Source organism: Pinus tabuliformis, chromosome 5_2, assembly GCF_031772625.1.
Source record: "Pinus tabuliformis cultivar Carrire ecotype Pingquan chromosome 5_2, CPIR1, whole genome shotgun sequence".
NCBI lineage: Eukaryota > Viridiplantae > Streptophyta > Pinopsida > Pinales > Pinaceae > Pinus > Pinus tabuliformis.
This window is the reverse complement of record NC_142306.1, coordinates 170,223,001-170,243,875: the sequence shown is the minus strand read 5'-3', so window position 1 is coordinate 170,243,875 and position 20,875 is coordinate 170,223,001.

The following is a 20,875-nucleotide window of genomic DNA, read 5'->3' as shown; positions in this document are numbered from 1 at the left end:
CTACAAAAGGATCACGCTACACAGAGCCCATGCATGACTACGATAGCGACGATGATATGGATTGCATCTACAAGATAACCGCGTGGGAGCAAGACTGGGTAAATCCAACTGCAGATGGCCGAATCTCATGGGAGTGTGAAAGATCCTGCAAATTAGATTTTGACGAGGAGATAGAACAATGGAAAAACCAGTTACACAAGGTAACCACGCTCAATTGTAACATGATGGCGAGATCGTTGCGCTGCATAGCAATAGAGGTAAGAGAAGTGCCTATGTATGACGGGTTAAGCGAGGTGGATGACTTCCTGATTTGAAAGAGAAGTGTCGAAACAAAAACACTTGGACGCTTTGAAATGGGTACTGTGAGCTACGCCTGCAAGGTGGTGGGGTATGCACCAAAGAAGTTTTGAGGACTGGCGTGAATGTAGAAGGATGATGCGCATGCGGTTTGGGAAGCCTCAGATGCGGTTAAAAGACAAGTATGACGAACGGGATGATCCACGTGCACACCTCGCAAATGGAAAAAGATCTATGGGGAAGAGCCACAACCTGAGTGGGTTCACATGTTCTGTCATACCCTGGATATTATACCCATGAATTGGTATATAGAGACGAAGCTCCGCGATGGCACGAACGAATAAGATATCTTGCGCGAAGGATTCCTGTTAACCTTCACATTTGAGGATTGTTGGCGGGTTACTGTTGATGATGCGCTACAAGCAGTAAAAGAAACTATCTTTAAAATACCCCAAGAGCCAATGGAAATGCTTCAGCTTGAATGGGCGACCCAGCTGAGCTGCGCGTTGGAGTGTTACAACGTAAATATTGAGGAAGACGACGAAGATCAACGAAAAGTTAAAATTCCAGAAACTGAAGGCTATCGCGAGGTTCAAGGGCCATTGATTGAAGACCCTGACATTATCGTGCTGGTAAAGGCAATGCAGGTAAACATTGGTACGGAGGCCGAACCGAAGTATGCAACGCTCGGAGCCTACTGGGATGACACGACAGTGGATAAGGTCGTTGAGTTACTCCGCGAGTACCAAGACTTATTCCCGACCAAGATCACAGACTTAAAGGGGATCATTGGCGATTTAGGGATGATGAATATCACCCTAAAACCCGACGCAAAGCTGGTTAAGCAAAGGCCTTACCGCTTGAATCCGAAGTACAAGGAAAAGGTCTGCGTAAAACTAGACAAAATGCTCACAATTGGAATCATTGAGCCAGTGGAAGAATCTGACTGGGTAAGCCCTATGGTAGTGCAACAGAAGAAGTAGAAGGGAAATATAAGAATATGCATGGACCTTAGGAAATTGAATGACGCCTGTGTGCACGACCCATTCCCGACTCCGTTCACAGATGAAGTATTGGAAAATGTCAGCGGGAAAGAAGCATATTCTTTTACTAATGGGTTCTCAAGGTACCACCAGATCAAAATCACGCCGGAAGACAGGAGCAAGACCACCATCACGACTGACTGAGGCTTCTTTCAATACTCCATTATGCCATTTGGGTTAAAGAACGTGTTGACCATCTTTTCGCGCAAAGTTGTTGCAACATTCAAAGAATATATCCACAAATTCCTGGAGGTCTATCTGGATGATTGGACTGTATTTGGATTGGTTAAGCACCACGTAGCGAGTTTACCCTTGATACTGGATACTTGTCGACGACACCAAATCATGCTGAACCTCAAAAAGTGTACGTTCCTCGTTCCCTTTGGGAACTTGTTGGGACATGTGATCTGCAAACAGGGACTAATGGCATACCTCATGAAGTTTTGAATTTGGAAGCACTGTGAAGTGTTAAACAGCTGCGCACTACCTTGGGACATAAGGGGTACTACAGGAAGTTCATCAAAGGATATGGCCCAGATCACCGCACCAATGGAGAAATTGTTGAAATAGGATTTCATGTTTTGCTGGAATGATGATTGCATGAAGAGACCCGATGTACTAAAAGAGAAATTGGCCTCCGCCCCAATCCTGGGCTTCCCAAAAGGGATGTGGAGTTTCATGTCCATGTTGACGCATCATGTATAGCGCTGGGAACGGTGCTAACACAAGACGATGGAGAGGGCTTGGATCACCCTATCGTGTTCGCAAGTCGCAAGTTGTCTAAAGCAGAAAAGAACTATTCCACAACCGAATGTGAGGGGTTGGCTATGGTGTACGTGCTCCAAAAATACCAACACTATTTTCTAGGGGGACATTTTAAAATGTATACAGACCATTCTGTACTAAAATACTTGGTCAACAAGCCTATGTTGGGGGGGAACATATGAAAGTGGCTCTTATTGTTCCAAGAATATGACTTTGAGGTCGTGGTGAATCCTGGAGGCCTGAACTCGGGACTGGATCACTTGTCATGTATTGAGACGAGAGAGGAATCTACTAGTTTGGAGGAAGGACTACTTGACGCACAACTCTTTGTTTTGTGCGTAGCGGATGGACACTTTGAAGATATAATCCACTTTCTGACAATGGGGACTGCGCCGAAGGAATACTCCATCCAGCAAAAGAAGGAACTTGTGGTGCGTGCGACTGATTTTTCTGTTATCGCAGGGCACCTATACAAAATGGGCAATGATGAGATACTATGAAGGTACATACCTAAATTTAAATGAAGTTAGATCCTCACGAAAGCGCATGGGGGCACTGCAGGAGGACACTATGCAGGACGAGTGACTACGCGAAAGATTCTCTGTACAGGGTTGTGGTGGCCAACCTTTCATCAGGATTCAAAAGCACACTTTAAGGCCTGTGATATATGTCAAAGGGCAAGTAAACCATCTTGGAGGAAAAATATGCCTTTGAATCCACAAATGACGCTACAACCCTTCAAAAAGTGGGCAATCAACTTTGTAGGACCTATCAAACCTCAGGGAAAAACGGGCGTGCAATACATTATCACCGCGATAGAGTACCTAACTCGTTGGGCGGAAGCGCAACCAGTCAAAGACTGCATAGCCGCCATGGCTATGAAGTTTTTGTTTGAACACGTGTTGACTCGATTTGGTTGTCCGAAAATCTTAATGAGTGATCACGGTACACATTTCTTGAACGAAACCATCAGCGCGCTAACAGAAGAGTTCCAAGTGTATCATTAGAAAAGCACACCGTATCACCCAAAAGCCAATGGGATAGTAGAATCATTCAACAAAATACTGGATACTGCACTAACCAAAGTATGCAACGCGCAACAGAGTGATTGGGACCTGCGTGTACCTGCAGTCCTATGGGCTTATAGGACAACGTGTAAGAAATTGACGGGACAGATATCTTTCTAGTTGGTTTATGGCGTGGAAACTGTCATGCCAATGGAGTATATTGTACTTAGTCTGTGCATAGCAGCGCTCACAGGTATGATGGACCGTGAAGCCTTGGAAGAGAGACTCGTGCAGTTGGAAGAACTTGAGGAGGAATGGTTCTTGGTTGGCTTTCATTAGTAGGTGCAAAAGCAGTGTGAGAAGGCCTAGCACGATCTCCATATTAAGTTGCGCACCTTCAAGGTAAATGATTTAGTGTTGTTGTATGACAGTAAATTTGATAGATTCCCAGGGAAGTTCAGAATTCATTGGATGGGACCATATGTTGTTAAGGAGGTCACAAATGGAGGCACGATACAACTAGTCAAACTAAATGGAGAGCCTTTCCCACGCAAAGTGAATGGTAGCCACTTGAAGCACTACACGGGTGGCCTGACTATCTGACTAGCCGGAAAAATCATAGTCTTCGTGCTCCAAGGATCCGGACGAAGGTGCAGGACTATAAACAAATGCTGGGGACACATGCACAGATGCAGGAAAGAAGTTCCGACACTGTGGTCTCGGAACAATGCGTACAACAAATCCAGAAGGCAGCGGCTCAGTGCGCTGCCGAACTTGCTGCAATTCGAGCAGAGTTGGAAGGACTCCGTGTGGAGATCTCTGCGCTGACAGAGTGACTCAAGGGCGAGTCATGATGTTTTTGTTGGGGGCCTATTGGGCATGGAATTCCCCAAGGCATGTTTTGGGGCTTAAAACCCAAGTTTTGACCAAATCCTTTTGTAAAAGCTCCGCAAATTGTGGGCGCAAAGCGTGAAATCATAATAGAGTCACAGGGTTGTCGACCATCGTTTTTGTAAAGTAGTGTTGGCTTAATAGACCTACCCATGGTCCACAGGCCATGGGATTGTATAAATAGAGTGAGGCTCTAAGCATAGAAGATAGCATAGCATAACTAATAGAAGGGAAGCATGATAAGTCTAAGTGATCGAGTCGAAGTGTAAAGGGTTTCTTTGGGTCATAGAGTAGGAGAAGGCTCTGCAGCTAAGTGCGTAGAGGCCTAGTAGTCCGCAGCTGGGTGCGCGGACCCCTGTAGCTGAGTGTGCAGGGCGAGTCGAGTCTGTAACCATTGGAAGAATCAATAAAGAGAAGTTAACTATATTTCTGAGGAACATGGAAGTGCGTGAAGTGACCTACGCGCAGGGATGAACGATTGGACCAGTCGAACCTCTCAGACATCTCAAGGGTGCAGAAACCTGGTTTCAACACCCTCCCATACTACTTCGGGTGAGACCTCAATCTGCGCTCCACGGACTGTTGCTGAAAGGGCTAGTAGTACAGGGATTTGTTTGGCTAATTAACTATGAACCTGGGTCAGGCCCCAACAAGCCAACAACTAGAGCATATATTTGTGGAAAAAAGTAGTGTTACAGCCCCCTTTGTTAAGCCATCGAACCCTTCAACCTTTTCCTCCATAGGAGCTCTTCTTTCTTTCTACGCTCTTCATAATCTGTGAGGGTGATGGATTATTCTATGATTAATGCTTCTGAACAACTATACAGGATGGATTCTTGTTGTATAGATTCCATTTTTTGTTCTAGCTTGCATTTTTCTTCTAGGATATTACCAAATTTGGTCTTGTTCCAAACTTTAGTTTTCGTTTGACATGTTTCAACTTTTTTCTAAAGCTTTTACATAAAGAAGCCACTTATTTAGGGAGCTCTTCCCACCATTGTCCTATATTTTCCTGGAAATATGGATGTTGTAACCAAAATTTCTCAAAATGGAAAGGCTTGTTGCAAGGTTTGGCTTGAATGTCTATATGGAATATGATAGGCCGATGATCTAATCCATGACTTGGGAGGATTAAGGCTTCCAAAAAGACATCACAACTCAACATGGATTTAGAAATTAGGAAATAATCTAGTTTGGATGCTAGTTGTTGAGCCCCTCTTCTTCTATTATTATAGGTATAGGTGTCATTGATAGCATCCATGTTGATTAGTTGTAGGTTTTTCATCGTGTCTTGAAAAATAACCGAGTTTGCATCATGCCTTCTGATGCCTCCCCCCCCCCCCCCCGCTTCTCATCAAACTACTTGATCAGGTTGAAACCAAGGATATAGGGGGTGTGGGAAAGGAGGTTGTGTGTGAGAGTGATGGATTGAAGGAAAATATGCTTGTCTTTGGGAGAGGCTAGGCCATATAAAATAAAGAGGAAACAAATCTCCGTTGAGGTAATAAGCCTATATTGGATTGTAATAATGCAGAAAATGGCAAACAAGTTAACCATTTGAATCTCTTAGGTATTCCAAATAATGGCAAGGCCTCGCGAATGACCTTGAGCATCTAGAGTAATCTCCCAGTAATATTTACCCCATTTTCTTATAATATAGGAGATGGTTTTGATAGATGATTTTGTCTCCAGAATCATCATAATTGTGGGATTTTCTTACTTCCATTTTTCTTTTGGTAATCTCTAATTACCTCTATAGTTGAGGCCTCTAATATTCCATGAGAGAATCTTCATTTTGAGGGAATGTTGGAAGTGGGGAAAATTTTGTAATCGCCCTTATCTGCCTTGAGAGAACCAATATACCATCTGATTCCTCCAGGTGTTGAAGATTTATTTATGACCTATTCTCTTTTCTTCTCTGTGTTATTTTGATGCGTCCCTTAGGGGTTGGGATTGGACTCCCAACGTACCAAAATTGGATTGAATAGAGACAACTTCGACCCTGAATTGACATGATATGAAGTATTCCCTTCTAATCAATTTAACTTGGTGTTGAGCAAGGGAAAAATGGTATTTCCCTTTCTAACCTTTTTCTAGGTTTGGCAAGTCAAGGGAGTCGAGATCCATCTCATCCATGGGGTCAAAGGTAAAATCAAGATTGGAAGGGGTGGGGTCAAGGGGCAAGGGTTGAATCGACAAGGAAGTGGAGGAATCAATGGAGGATGGTGAGGGTTGAATGAAATTTGACATCATAATAGAGGAGGGTGGGGGTTGTACAAGGTCAAACATATCACTTTCTAGAGGTTGTAAAGAAGTGGGAGGGTTATTGGCTCCCAAGGTTGAAAGGGGAGTGAAGGGGTTTCTAGAGTTGGTCGCTTGTTAGAATATGAGGGGTGTGATCCAGGAGATTTGGGGTTCAATCAATTGTTACTTACTTTTGTGAAACCCTCCTTATTTTGCATGGAGGGTGTTTCCGAATAGGAATTAACTGCACACATAGGATAGTGGTGATAAACATGGCCATATTTGTGGCATATTTGAAACCTAAATGGAATATGTTCAAAATTCAGATTTTGCTTCTAGAGCTCATATTGATAATAGATATCAATATACTTTGGAAGTGGTTCTGATATGTTCATGTAAACATAAATTTGGGTATGTGAGATGTACTTGGTGCGCTTGCTAGCCTTCAAAGATTTGACATAATGGCCAAGCATGTTGGTGATACCCACTAGGTTTTCTTCTTCCCAAAACACCTATGGAAACAAGTATATTTTAATTGATCTAATTTAGAATATTAGATTTTTGTGCTAAGATATTCCTCAAATTAGAAACAAAATGCTTTCATTGTGCTTAAGGATTCATGAATTTTTGCAAGTGAAAAATGAATTTTATGTTAATTTTATGAGCAATTTAACATAAATAAGAGACTGAAAAGCAGCATAAACATGTACAGAACATCATCAAAAACAGATTACAAAAGGAACATGATAAAGGAGTTCACCCCTCCTGGGCTACGTCTCCTTAGTATAGCTTCCAATGGCTTGGGCCTCTCTATCATGCTCAAAAGTTTAAAAAGACGCGTTTACAATACTCAAATGCTTATAAAACCTACTCCAATGAGTCCAACACATTCAAAAATGGCTATCTAGCCTCTTTTTACATCCAATTTGGTCGAAAACTGAAAAAGTTATGACCTCTCCTAGTTAGCCCACTATTCGCTCCAAAAATTGCTCCAAATCCGGCATGATCCTCCAATTTCACCCCAAAAAGCGTTAACTGGGCAAATATTTTGCCACGTGGTGGATGAAATTATAGGACAGCTAATTCTGCCCATAACCCCACCGGTGGTTATAAAAAAAAAATGTCACGGCCTGCAGATAAGGTCGTCACATGGGTGTTTGGACTAGCGGTTGGTGGTGCGGTTAGCATGGCGGCAACATAACTGCCACAGGCTGTGGACGAGGTGTTCACATGGGAGGGCCACCGACGGTTATTTTGGTGGTCTCGCCTCAACCTGACGGTCAACATAATTTAAAATATCATCCGCGACCATAGTTTGTTAAGTCACACGCTGCGGGCTCAACGATAAACCTTGGTGCTGTTGTATGGGAGGTCACAGGTTTGACCCTGGCCTTCGACTTGTCTTACCAACCAAATTTTTAGCCAACCATTAGGAGGACATGTGGCAGCCATAAAATATTGGTGCTGATAGTTCCATTGCAAATCACAATTGTCCGGAGCAGGGGTGATTCTCCATAACGGGTCATTGTGCTGTGCGATATGCGATTTCGATATCGCAATCATAACTTGACTCTGATGGGGCCGATTCTGTAAACTCACTTGATCCATGTGATGTGTGATTGCGATTTATCGCGTCGCACTCCAGCTTCGCTCTAGGGCCGATTCTTACCACCGACTCACCTCCGATCTGTGATTGCGATATCGAAAATCGCAACCCAATAGTGTTGGGGGCCAATTTCCTTAACTGCAGACCTCTTCCTTCTACGATATACGAAATGTGGGGCCAAGGGTAGCCTGCTACTTGGCACTTCCCCATTCGCTGAAGACTCTACCATGTAATTTCCTCTGCCTTTTTTTTTACCTGTTTGACAAAGTGAACATATCGCGTTTCTAGGAGCATATGGTGTCTGTTTTGCGCGAAACGAGTTACTATGAATTCATGATGATGAGAACTACGCAGTCGTTAAGGTTCCACACTATTCTGACAATTTTTATTTTTGAACATAATTTTGAGCACTGATCACTCGTCCCCACTGGAAGCCTTTTGGACTCCAAAATATCATTTTCAATTGTCCAGCATGTGAGGGTACAGTTCCTCACATTTCCAACCTCTATCCATTTGGTTTTTTCCATGTTACTATTAGTAACAACATCCTTCTTACCAAGATGAAACAATAAATTATGATGCAAATGGTAATCAAATTCCTCTAACTTAGTTCCTTTGACTCAAGCTTGAATATACATCTTGAAAGTATGTATTTTGTTGAACATAGCTTTCATGTAAAACAAAATTATGCTTGAGGATATTTATGACACAAACTATAGGCCTATAAAGTACACCAACAAACTTGTCACTTATATCTTTCTTATACGTTTTGACCAAGTGGAATAGTAGAAGAAAACCCATCCAATGAAAGTGCCCTTGTCACTGCAACTTAAACACTGCACCATTGAAAATTTCTGAATGAAATCAAAATGGGCTTACCATATTGCATAAAGACTGTGCCCATGGCATAGTCACATACATCAACCTGAAACTCAAATGAATTTTTCAAGTTTAGAAGAACAAGTATAAAGGCTGAATTGATCTTTTGTGTTAAAGCATCAAATGCCTCTTGTTGTTTGCCTCCCCACTAGAAGAAATTTTACGCAACTACCAAATAATGCAAATGAGCTACAATAGAATAAAAATTAACAAAATAATTTCCTTCAACATTGGGTTTCTCCCAAATAACCTCTTATCCAAATGACTATCTTGAGCATTGACCAATCCATAATGGCATCAATCTTGGAGAAGTCTAACTTCAGCTCATCTTCTCCAATATCATGGCCCAAGTACATCAAAGAAGTTTTATCCAACATATACTTTGACATATTCAATAACAAATGTTCTTGACATAAGACATCAAGTATTTCTTTCTCATACATGACATGTTCATAATGGATTTTTCTAAAAATGAAAATGTCACCCAAGTAGACTATCTTGTCTAGAAATGGTTGCAATACATCTTGCTTCATATGCATGAAAGTAGTAGGAGCATGCAAAGACCAAAAATCATAATAAGGCATTCAAACAAACCTTGCTTGGTTTTGAATGTTGTCTTCCATATGTCTCCTTCAACAACTCTACTTTGATGAAAACCACTTCCTGAATACCATTCAATGAAATGCTTACCATTCTTCTTGGGCGCCAAAACAAGAGGTGAACCACATGGTAAAGGCGATGGTCGGATGATCTTTTCATTCAAAAATCCTTGGATTTTCTTTGTTATTTCCGCACTTTCCCTTCTTGACATCAGATGCATGTCAATGTTAGAAAGAAGACACTTTTGTTGCAATGGTGTTTCATGTTGGATTCTCCTCTTGGAAGGAAATTCCTTTGCTTTCTGAAACACCTCATCATCATGGTTAGAAACATCAACCAAATCATTTTTCGAATTTGAATTACACCCGTCAAAGACTTTATTATCAACATCAACATTGAGTTTGGTCATAAGAAGCACTAAATTCTTGCTTGAATTCACTAGTCTTTTCATTTTCCCTGCATTAACTAATGAAAGATTTAATTTCCTGCAATGAGATCTCACAATATACTCCACACCATCCTTGAACAAGTGGTAGTTGTTTTCATAACAATAGAAGATTTATTTTCTATCATAGAGGTAAGGAATACCCAAAACAATTCCTGATATATCAAGTGGTACAACATCTAATTCAACTTCGTCAATGAAGTTTGCTGTGAGTGCAAACCGAAGAATACATTTTATTGTAACTTGTAAGTTTGTGTCCTTTCATATCCAACCCAATGGATATGGATTGGGATGTAAAATGGTTTCAAGATTAAGTTGTTTGACTAAGTTATCAGATATCAAGTTGCTTGAGACCCACTATAAAAAAGTGTGTCGATTTTTGTATGTTTTGAGATTACTCTCACATGAAATAATTCAATCCTTGTTTCTTCATTTGGAGTACTAGTGTGACAATTTGATATACTAGTGCTAGCAATGGATTCTTTTCCTTTTATCCCCATGGCTGTAATTTTAGTTTCATCACCCGAATCGGATCCCAAATCCTCTTGAATGACGACAACTGTCTTTTCTTTTCCCTTGTTGTTGAATTTCTTTGGTTTCATTTCGGGATGAAGCTTCCAACAATGAGCTTCATCATGACCCTCTCTGGAACAATGTTAACATATTGTTTTCTCTCCTCCTTTTTAATGGATGCATTTTTATGTCCCTTGAAACCATTTTCTTTTTGTTTACCCTTAAATGACTTTTTACTACTTTCTTCTAGAGTGTTTTTCCCTCTTGCCTCAAGATGGGTGGCTTGCACACACACATCATCTAGATTATTGGGATTAAACATTAAGATAATATGCCTAAGGTAAGTGTGTAAACCTCATATGTACTTCAGTAATGTGTCCTGTGATTGCAAATATACACTTAACATCAAAGACCTTTTTCTAAATTCTTGGGTGTAGTCTTGCACATTTTGACCTATAAGCTGTCTAAATTTCTGCCAATTCATGATGTTTTTCTACATATAAGCTAGAAGGTAAAATTGTCTTTTGATTGTAGCAATGAAATCATTCCAAGAAATTGATATCTTACCATTATTTTTAATCTCCTCTTGGGTCTTTGATTCCAACCATACTATTGTTGCACCCTCCATTCTCAAGGAAGGTAACTGAATCTTTATGTCATCCTCTTGAAGGTTTTGAATCCTGCAATATACCTCCAACTAATGAATCCAATTATCAAGCTTCTATGCATTAACTTCACCATTATACATGGGCAGCTCAAATTTAACATCAAGTTTGAAAAAGGTGATTTACCAGTTCCTTTTGAAGTATGATGATGAGTATGAGTAAGGGTTGTGTTAGTGGAAGATGGTGAAGATGCTTGTGAAGAAGAAGATGGTGGAGAGGGTGGAGGTTTTTCCCCATTTCCATTACCTCCTCCTGAAGAGCCTTCTCCTTTTGGAGGTTTGGAACTTTCCCCTTGCAACCTAGTATTCCTCTCTTCATAGAGGACCATTACCATCTCTGTCGTATAAAATAAATCATTTCTGAAGGTCTTCTTATCTTCTGTCATGTTTGTAGGTTCTCCTTCATGAGACATGATCTCTAGAGTATCAACTGCAACTCGAGGCTGAACTGGTTTTGAAGATTGTGGCAACCTTTCTCTCCTTACCCTTGACCCAACTTCAGGGCTTCCAACTAGTTTCCCTTCTCCTCTTTTGATTTTTAACCTTGTAAGCCTGACATAAACTTGCAAACAGTTAAATCATTCTTTCACAAATCAAACCTACAAATCTAATACCAAAATGATCTGATTTAGAATATTGGATTGTTGTGCTAAGATCCTCCTCAGATTAGAAACAAAATGCTTTCATTGTGCTTAAGGATTCATGAATTTTTGCAAGTGAAAAATGAGTTTTTATGTTAATTTTATGAGAAATTTAACATAAATAAGAGACTGAACAACAAATTAAACATGTATAGAACATGATCAAAAACACATTACAACGGAACATGATAAAGGATTTCATCCCTCCTGAGCTACGTCTCCTTGGTCCAGCTTCCAATGGCTTGGGACTATCTTTTATGCTCAAAAGTGTAAAAAGATGTGTTTACAATGCTCAAATGCTTCTGAAACCTGCTTGAATGAGTCCAACATGTTAAAAAATGGCTATCTAGTGTCTTTTTGCATCTAATTTGTTTGAAAAATGAAGAAGTTATGACCTCTCCTAGTTAGCCCACTATTCGCTCCACAAATTGCTCCAAATCTGGCATGATCCTCCAATTTCGCCCCAAAAAGCGCTAACTAGGCGAATATTTTGCCACGTGGTGGGAAAAATTGTAGGACAACTAATTCCGCCCATAACCCTGCCAGTGTTTATAAAACAAAATGTCACGGCCTGTAGATAAGGTGGTCACATGGGTGTTTGGACTAGTGGTTGGCGGTGCAGTTACTATGGCAACATCATAACTACTGCGCACTGTGGATGAGGTGTTCACATGGGAGGGCCACCAATGGTTATGCTGGAGGTCTCCCCAAAACCTGATGGTCAACATAATTTAAAATATAATTCGTGGCCATAGTTTGTTAAGTCACATGTTGCGAGCTCAACAGTAAAACTTGGCGCTATCGTATGGGAGGTCACGGGTTCAACCCTAGCCTCCGACCTATCTTGCCAACCAAATTTTTAGCCGACCATTAGGAGGAAATGTGGCGGCCATAAACTATCGGCGCTGACAGTTCCATCCCAAATCGTAATCGGGCGGAGCAGGGGTGATTCTCCATAATAGACCGTTGTGTTGTGCGATATGTGATTGCGATATCACAATCACAACCTGACTCTGTTGGGGCTGATTTTGTAAATGTACTTGATCCATGCCATGTGTGATTATGATTTATCGTGTCGCACTCCAGCTTCGCTCTGGGGCCGGTTCTTTATCGCCGACCCGCCTTCGATCTATGATTGTGATATCGCAAATTGCTACCTGGTAGTGCTAGGGGCTGATTTCCTTAACCACGGACCTATTCCTTCTGCGATTTGCGAAATGTGGGGACAAGGGAAGCCTGCCACTTGGTGCTTACCCATTCGTTGAAGACTCTGCCATGTCATTTCCTATGCCTTTTTTTTTACCTGTTTGAAAAAGTGAACAAATCGTGTTTCTAGGAGCATACGGTGTCTATTTCGCACCAAACAAGTTGCTTCAGATTCAAGATGACGAGCACTATGCGGTCATTTAGGTTCCACACCATTCTAACAATTTTTATTTTTGAACATAATTTTGAGCACCTGATCAGTAATCCACATGGGAGCCATGGTGAAGTCCTTGTCCGACCTAAAACATTCCATCCAGAAACAGAGATATAAGCCCATTGAATTGAAGAAATAGGGACCACTCTCAAATACTCTGGTTCGATCATTTAAATTGCTAAAGATGGCAGTGAAAAACGTTTTTCCCCCATCTCCAATTTTATCTGACCCTTCGGCTTCCATTTGAGATAAATCCATCGAGAAAAGGAATTTTTTGACATCCAAATACTAAGAAACTTCCCAACTAAGGCATGATCTTGCATATACTATATATAAATCCCAATTCTAGTGGACTAGATTTCAAGTTTAATATCTACGACTACCTTTGGAAGACAACTTTCGGGACGACGTTCCCTAAAGAGGAGGATGAGTTTTGGGGTTGTTGATTTCATTAGGGTTTTCACCTAGGTTGGTAGGGTTTGTTGCAAAGGATTTTCATTTGTTTGCCTTGCCAGCAACAACCTAGCTATAGGTTATGGATCTTCTCCCTCCACTAGTAATAGCCATAGGAAGATGGTAAGGGAGACATCTAGAGATCAGTAGCTAAGGTTTTGCAATAAGTATTGCGAGATTTTGATCAAATAAAATTTTAAATTATAGTTCACTCCATAAAAATGTGTTAAAATAAATAGTAAATATATATTAAATAAAAAGCTAAGAATCTAATCATATATAAAGAAGAATTTTTTTTTAATCTTTACAACATTTTGTATCCTTTTTAAGATGTAGTGTTTTTAAGTTAATTTAAATTTTATTTAACATTACAATTTTTTTTAAGAATTAATTTGAAGTTTATTTTTTATTGTTATCATTTTATTTTTTGATTTTATATTTTCAAAACTATTTTATTAATAATTATATATATATAATTATTTAATAAATAAATAATTTAATATTTAAATAAAATTTCAATAAGTTAACCACTTATTTTTTTAAATAGTGGGAAAACTTATCATAAATTAAGCAGTGGGACAACGATCACTTGCTACTATTAGTGAATGCAGGTTGACTCATCACTATTATTTGAGGAAAATCACGCTATTGACACTAGTGCTTGTAAGGGGGTAGGCTTTTGCTCCCACTAGATGCCTCTAGGTCTTGGGTCATTAACGTGTTTCCTTACATTTGAGGAAGACAAACTCTTAGCTAGACAAAAACAGTTTTAAGACAACAACTCAACCACTTATTTCTTTATATATAAAGACTTTAATCATTTAAAATTTTATTTTAAAATTATTCACATCTAAAACTGATTTGGATGAGAAAATATTTGAATTCCATTTCAGTAATTAGATTTATATCATTAATCTCCATGACACCTGTTTGCATAATGACTTAGACTGTGTATATGTGTTACTGATACTTAAACTCATGACATGAAAAATAAGTCATCATGTGAATAACAATTTATCACATTCATGTGCATTATGCATATATAGTATGCATATAGGTAAAATTAGTTGTTTCATAATATAAATATATTTATAAATCTTACAAAAAAAAAGCATATATAATATGCGTAGAAGCTACTTTCAATGATCCATTTTGAACATATATTCATTTTGATCTTAAAAAAGTGCTACATAGTAGCTAGTCCTTGCCGCTTAGTTTAAATATAGCTAAACTAAAGTAAAGAACAATAAATACATAATGGGACAAATCCATTGACTATTGTGTGCACAATTGGAACATACAATCTATGATGGAATAGATAGTATCATTGAATTTATTGAGTATGCGTGACTGAGGTAGATTGACTATTATAATGTGTAATTGGTTAATTGAATTATAAATTAATAACCAAATTGAATTGTCCATTCTTGAAAGTGAGCATAGAAGAGAGCATACAATAAATACGTTTTTTAAGTTGGGAAGAGAGAAGAGAAAGTATTATTAAATTTTTATTTATTTGTTTATGAATTTCTTGGTTTGGTTTGTTAGAAGATTTAATTACATAATTTGAATCCATCAATTTTATAATATTTTGCTTGGTTAGGTGAGTGATTATTCACATATTTTAAATTGATTATTTTAATATTAAGAAACTTCTTAATAATTCATCTCATCCCTATTTATTTATTCAAAATTCTATAAACATAACATTATAAATATTAAATTTATAAATTTATTTTATTTTTAAACAAAGATGGACCATCAGTAAGTTATCAATGGAGAGTGTCCATTCTTGAAGCTAAGCATGGAGGAATAGTTATTGAATTTCCATGTCTCTTCTTGATTCTGGTCAAGGAAGAACATGTCATTTATGAATTTGTGGACTTCTACTTCTTTTATTTTTATATTTGTTAACATTATTGAATAATGAAAGGACATACCATTTTGGAATTTTGAATTTGCCATTTTTTAGTCCCTTTTTTTTAATTTCTACTCGGAAAGAAGGACTAATTGGGATTATTATCAAATTATAAATGGGTAAAGATTGAACTGTCCATTCTTGGAGTTGGGCATCTAAGAGAGCATCACTGAACTTATTCAACTTTTGTTTCCATATATGCTTCTGATATAGAAGCACTACATTTCAGATTTTGCTTCATTTGTTCATCAGTTATGGGAACTTTAACTGTGGGCGTTGTATCAGTCTTTGCCTCATTCGTGGTTGCCGCAGATTTTGTTATAGGACTTGCAGAAGAGCTTTGTAAGAGATTTTTTCGTCACCTTGTTTTGGAAGAAGCCTCTTTGCAGTGTCAGACTTTGCGTTTGGAGGGTTTGTACTACGTGTCCTTATTGTAGAGTACCTCAAACAAAAGCAAATATGTTGCAGTACAAACATGAAAATATACATTTAGAAAATAGTCTTTCGAATTAATCACATTGTAAGGATTAGGTCGACGTTTCGAACCAACTAATGTGGTTCATCCTTAGGACAAGGCGAGAAATCAGACGATATGAGAGAATAAATAGCATGGATGCATCATTGTTCAGTGTTAGCCGTTGGTGAAGTAAACTTAGAAATTAGCCGTTATGTAATAATTAATTATTAATTATCGAAATTGTCAAAGTATATTAATATAAATAATAATATAATTTAAGAAAAATAATATTATTAGCTAGGGTTGACCTAGTCATTGTTAAATAGGAGGAAAACTAGCCGTTACTATGATAAAGTACATAATAATATTAATAATATTAGTAAATTTATATAACAATATTGGTGAGGGTTCACCAATTGGGAGGAAACTAGATAGTAAAGACAAAAACAAGAAGACTAACACTAAGAAAGATTTCACTTGTAATAACAACTCATTGTTCAGGTTTAGTAATAATTTTTATATTAATAATAATAATATTAATAATAAATACTATAATAATAATAATAACAACTACTCTAATAATAATGATGATGATGATGATGATGATTATAATAATAGACGTTTTAAGAATGTTATTAATCTCTGGAGCAAGATTTTTGATCCCTCCGTCTTTAGTCTCCTTAACAAAGGTCTCAATTTTTCCCTCGCCCCGAATAAGATTCCTACTGATGACATCATCTGTAGCATTTTAATACGGCATCAAGGACCTTCCAGACAATATCAAGGAGACTATCAAGCAAGATTGCGCCGTTGTACTCAGGAAGGCTAAACCTCCTAAGAAAAACCTTAGTAAGGCCGAATTTCTTGCCCTTAAATCCCTCAGGGATGACCCCGACATCGTCGTCCTTAGGGCTGACAAAGGTGGAGTTGTTGTCATCCTTGATAAATCAGATTATGTCCACAAGATGTTGGACCATCTATCAAATAGTAGGAGTTATATCAAGCTCAAGAAGAATCCCCTTAAATCCATTTCTAGAGAGGTTTCTTCTGCAATTAAAGTAGATCCTTCTCTTAATCCCCTATCTCAGAAGCTCATTGAGAGCAACCTCCTTACCCCTAGAATCTATGGCCTTCCGAAGATTCATAAACCCGTTGCCCCCTTAAGACCTATCATTAATACCATAAGCAGACCGACCTATGTGCTTTCTAAATTCCTAGCCCAAAAGCTCAAGCCTCTTGTTGGTTGCACTGATTATTTTGTGAAAGACTCCACATATTTTATTCAAGAATGGAAAGATATCAAGTTAGATCCTGGAGATTTACTTGTGAGCTTTGATGTCGTCTCCTTATACACCAGAATCCCCATCTAAGAAGCCATTGATATCATTAATCGTATCACTGATAAAGACACTGCCAAGTTGGTTGGCCTTTGCCTCACCTCTACTTTCTTCAGTTTCCAAGGTGAGTTCTATGAACAAACTTGTGGTGTTGCAATGGGCTCCCCTCTCTCCCCCATTGTCACAAACTTTTTTATGGAAGATTTTGAGACCAAGGCCCTTGCTTCCACAAAATTTCGTCCTAAGAAATGTAAGAGGTTTGTCGATGACAATTGTGTCATCTGGCCTCATGGTCGTGAGAAACTTGATTTGCTTCTCAAACACCTGAATTCTCAATCAGACTCCATCAAGTTCACCATGGAGGTTGAGGAGAATGGTCGCCTTCCCTTTCTTGACATCCTCCTCTCTAGGAGGGAGGATGGTTCCATCTGTCACCAAGTTTTTCGAAAGAAGACTCACACATAACAATACCTCCATGCCAATTCTCATCATTTCCCTGCTTAGAAATTCAGGGTTCTTAGCACTCTTGCTACCCGTGCTCTAAGAATCTCTAATGATGACCACCTTGATCAGGAGAAATCTCATCTTCTTGAGGTTTTTGAAAATAATGAGTATAGCAGGTCCCGTAGCCTCAAGGCCTTTCATAGAGCGAGCAAAGAGCCAAGGGTTAAACCTGGCCTTACTAATCCTATCTCGATGGTTCATCTCTCGCATATCCAAGGAACCACGGATAGGATTGCCCATATTCTTAAGAAAACTAATGTCTCTTCTTCCTTCAAGCCTCTCAATACCATTAAAAATTCTCTTAGATCGGTTAAGGACCCTATTGACCCAAAGGACTCAAAAGGTGTCTACCTCATTCCCTATTCCTGTGGTATCCCCTACATTGGAGAAACATGAAGGTCTATTAAGCAAAGGATCAATGAACATGTTGCTGACATCAGACATAATCACTCCCGCACTTCAACCCTTGCCGAACATGCTGAGAAATCAAATCACCATTTCTGCATTGAAGAATCTAAGGTCATTGCTAAAATCAGTCATTTCCACCACATGAAACTTAGGGAAGCAATTGAAATCGAGAGACATGCCAAAAACCTTAATAGGGATGGTGGCTGGAGATTAAGCAAAAGCTGGATTCCAACTCTCGCTTCTTAAATCCTCCGCTCTCTCCTCCCCCTTATCTTTTTTTGCTTCAGATGTTTTCCTTCTTGGTATTATTTTCTCTCCCCCTGCTGATGGTTATTCCTTTCTTGGATTTTCTCCTTTCAATGAGGTGGACTATCCTCTAGCTTTTGGTCTCTTTTATTAGAGATTTCCTTTAAATTTTCCCTTATTAAAGTTTTGGTAAAAAAAATTAAAAAATATATAAAAGATTCTATGATTCCTAATTATAAAATATATTGATCTGAAATTGAGAGTTAACCATACTTTCTATAATTACTTTTCCCCCAAAAATTCTAAACAATTATTTTATGTCATAATTTATTTTATCAAATTTCAACTTTTTCAACCTAATATTATTATATAGTTTAACTATTTTTAGAATATTAGGTCCATTACCTAATATTATAAATTATTCTTGGATACTAGTATTATTTGATTCGCTTATTATAATAATTATGTTTTAATATTATTACCAACTAATCCATGACTTAAAAACTAATTTTTTTACCAAATATTATTATATATATTAATTATTCGTGATAACGGCTAGTTTCCTCCCAATTGGTCAACCCTTACCAATATTGTTATATAAATTTACTAATATTATTAATATTATTATGTACTTTATCATAGTAATGGCTAGTTTTCCTCCTATTTCACATTGACTAGGTCAACCCTAGCTAATAATATTATTTTTCTTAAATTATATTATTATTTATATTAATATACTTTGAAAATTTCGATAATTAATAATTACTTATTACATAACGACTAATTTCTAAGTTTACTTCACCAACGGCTAACACTGAACAATGATGCATCCATGCTATTTATTCTCTCAGATTGTCTGGTTTCTCACCTTGTCCTGAGGATGAACCACATTAGTTGGTTCGAAACGTCGACCCAATCCTTACAATCTGATTAATCCGAAAGACTGTTTTCTAAATTATGGATCACAAAAGTCTTAGATCTAACATGAAAATATACAATCAACAATAGTAAAACTCCCGTGCATAGTTTAAAATATTTATCTCACAGACAACACTCTCCTAGATGATTGTATTAAAGTTAAAATAAGAGAAATTAATGGTTTGAAAACTACTGCTTGTCAGAATCTTAAGGACATTGTGGTATGCTATAATAAATATTAGTTTCTCCACACAAAGACACTCTACAAAAAAATAAATTTATTTTACAACATGACTAATTAGAGAATGGATGCAATGGTTTAATTTGTGGAATGGTTGCTAAGGATCACCTCTCCTTGGCAGTTTGTCGGAAAAAAGCCATAAATCATCATGTTCTCCGTGCAAAAACTAATCACTATCATAATTTTTGCAAACAAAAATCCCTATATTTCACGTGGAAACCATTAAAAACCTACCTAGGTGTTGGAATCCCACAAATGATATAAAGTGTGCCTCTACTAGATAATGGTTGTGGAGCTGAAACCCCTGTAAAATTTGAGAACATTCGGCCAAAATAAATAGAATGTTACAAAAACCAACCAGTAAGGTATTCAAAATTATCAAAACAAAATATCCAAGAAAAATTTCTTTCATATCTGAAACTCAGCTGTCAGAGTGAAAATCCAGAGCTCACAACTTCGCTACTTATTCAGAAAAACATAAAGAAAAAACCCTTGTGGTTTCGAGCGTGTGGTATCAAAAATTGATAGGGTTTGACTGTATTTAAAACTCATGTATGCAAGATTTGAGAAAATCCAAACGCAAGGCCGCATAGCGACCCCATACTCCTGCGACCCTCATACTTTTGCAGATGTTGATGTGAACTTTGTACTTTTGGATTGTTAATTGATCCAAAGAGAAATAACATGTTAAACTTGATAGCCAATAAGGTTGCAGAGAAATAAATTAAAATATTGTAAAAAAAAAATGAATTTAAATGCATAAGGTTAAACTATGAAAACTTTACAATTTTTTTTGGTCAAACCCAAACTAATATGGGTTTGACCAAAAAATCAATGCAATATCCTACTGCCCGTGAGAGGGATAATAAGTTGGTATTTTATTTTTTTATATTATAATTAATTTTCTTGGAAAAATGAAGATATTTTTATTGTATTTTTTAATGTGTTTTTGTTTTAAAACCAATATCAAATTGTTAAAATCCAAAAAAAGTTATTTATTTGGATATATTGGTGTTAAACAAAGTTCTTGCTTTGAAGTTTACTTGGTACATTTGTGAAAATGTAAAGTAAACGTGAGTATAAGATCTCATATTCAATTGCTTGGTTGTTTACTTGTGGTAGCATGACAGGGGCCAACATGATTCACTTGGGATTATAGTGGTAGTAGATGGAATCGAACCCATATCACGTGAGTACACTATCAACCTAGTTTTAAATTCCTCTAAACATATAAATAAATAAATTAAAAAAATGTGTAGAACAACAAAACTTGGCTAATGTAAAATCCTTGCATACATGGTTCTTCAAAGAAAGACGCTTAAAATGTGAAACGCTTTGGTCACTTTAATAGCAAAATCACTATCAACCCTATTTCCCC